Raw genomic sequence first — 2,209 nt, forward strand, 5'->3', positions numbered from 1 at the left:
ATGCACACAAACACACATGCCTGTGCACATATACACACAAGAAAAGGATTGAAGAGAAATACATCAAACTGCCCAATGAAGCTTGTGTCCGGGAACATAGGTGTTGAGTGATTTATTTCCTTTATTGGAGAAGAGACCATCTCAACATTCATCTTCTACATTTCTATAAATAATGTATTACTTTTACAAAACTTTTAAAATCATAATGTACTATTCAACATGGGCCCCTGAATTTCCCTAGGAATGTTCAGCAGCCTGGGGGCAGGATCAGAGGAACCTGATGGTTGGGCTTGCTCAGAAGTGAAGCAATTGGGGGATCCTAATTAAAGTATTGTGGGGCTTCCCTGGTGGCGTAGTGGTTAAGAATCCACCTGCCAATGCAAGGCACACGGGTTCGAGCCCTGGTCCGGGAGGATCCCACATGCCGCGGAGCAACCAAGCTCATGCGCCACAACTGCTGAGCTGGCACTCTGGAGCCCGCGAGCCACAACTACTGAAGCCTGCGCGCCCAGAGCCCGTGCTCTACAACAAGAGAGGCCACCACAATGAGAAGCCCGCTCATTGCAACGAGTAGTCCCCGCTCACCGCAACTAGAGAAAAGTCCGTGCACAGCAATGAAGACTCAACACAGCCAAAAATAAATAAATAAAAATAAAATAAAATAAAAATAAAGTGTTGTGGGCTTGGCTCACAACAAGGTCCAGTCTGGGTATGGAAGCATATTAAAAACCAGAAAAGGGTCATGGTCTGAGAAAATGCTGTCAAAGAGGATACTTTTAAAGCTTTATGTCTTGGAAATAGAATCATTCCTAAAGCCAAGCTGAAACAAATGGATAGCTTTGTTTGGTCTTATTTTAAGACACTATTTTAATAAGTTGATTCATAGAAGCAGTTAGTTGAAGGAGAAATAGTAAACCAGGATGGATGGTCAAAATTGCTGGATACTGGTTCTCCAGCAATGAGAAATAGGAGCTGACTCTACAGAGGTGGCAAGCACAAAGACCCAGAAAGAACTGCAAAAACATGGGGACCCTGGGAAGGGACAAATGATATACACTCATGAAAGATATCCTTGCATTACATTGCGGTATGAATTATAGTATAGCAACTTGTACTTGAAACAATAATTCATATACTACAAACATGAACCTAAAATCTTCCTTTAAAAAATGTCAAAATCAATGGGAAAATGTAAGTGAAAACACTTTGTAGTATGTAAAGTGCTACATATTTGGTCAATTATTATTTTTAATACCCTTAGCATATGAAGATAGTGATCCACATAATGCATTTTAAAATGTATCTATCCAAGACAATTAATTTTTAATTGGCACTTAAAAGTATAATCTTCATTTATCTGGAAATTTTATTTATGTAGAATGCCTCATTTGCTAATACTGCTGAATAAAAAAGACATTATTGTCCCAAAGGGATGATGTCTCATAACTTAGAACAAATGAGTTATTCTGATTCTTTCCAGAGCAAATTTTGAGAGAGAGAGAGAGTGAACATAATAGCTCGAGGCATCTGGGAGAAGGGATGTCACAGATGTGGAAAGAAGGAGCAGAAAGAGGCAGTGAGGTTGTCTAAAATAAACTTTCCTTACTCCTCACTTTTGCTAAGTGTTGGTCAGTGACTGGCTGCCAGGCTGCAAGCCAAATTCCAAAAGGACAAGTAAATAAACAGTTAATGCTAGTTATTCTGCAAATTTGCACATGCCCACCCACACGAGCACTAAATTAAACTTTCCCCGACTGAAATCAGGCTTCAGGCAAGTAAGAACTGTTACCTATTCTTTCCTCATTAGGTATCCTTACTGTGACTTTGGCTCTGGGGAACATTTTGGTTATAAAGCAAGCAAATAGTTAATTTGAGCCCTTTTTCTTAAGTCAGATCCCTTCCTGACTACAGCAGCTGTACTTGCTATCCTTGAGGAGAAGCTACAGACAGTAGTGTGGTCAGATTTATACTTGTAGAAAAAAACAAGCGCACGTTCTCTGAAATGTCTTAACTTTGACCAGTTTAAACTGGATTTTATTGCTGCTTGATTTCCAGAGGGCCATGTGCCTGACTGCCCAGGGGAATAGATAGTGTTCAGAATGAATATTGAAATACCAAGTCATTATTTGCTCTGGGGGAGTGCCAGAGCTGCCTGCTGCCTGGGTTTTAGGGGAGCAAAATAAAGCGTTCCTATTTTAAAGACCCAGAG

Source organism: Mesoplodon bidens (assembly GCF_964165515.1).
Source record: "Mesoplodon bidens genome assembly, chromosome: 7".
NCBI classification, from domain to species: domain Eukaryota; kingdom Metazoa; phylum Chordata; class Mammalia; order Artiodactyla; family Ziphiidae; genus Mesoplodon; species Mesoplodon bidens.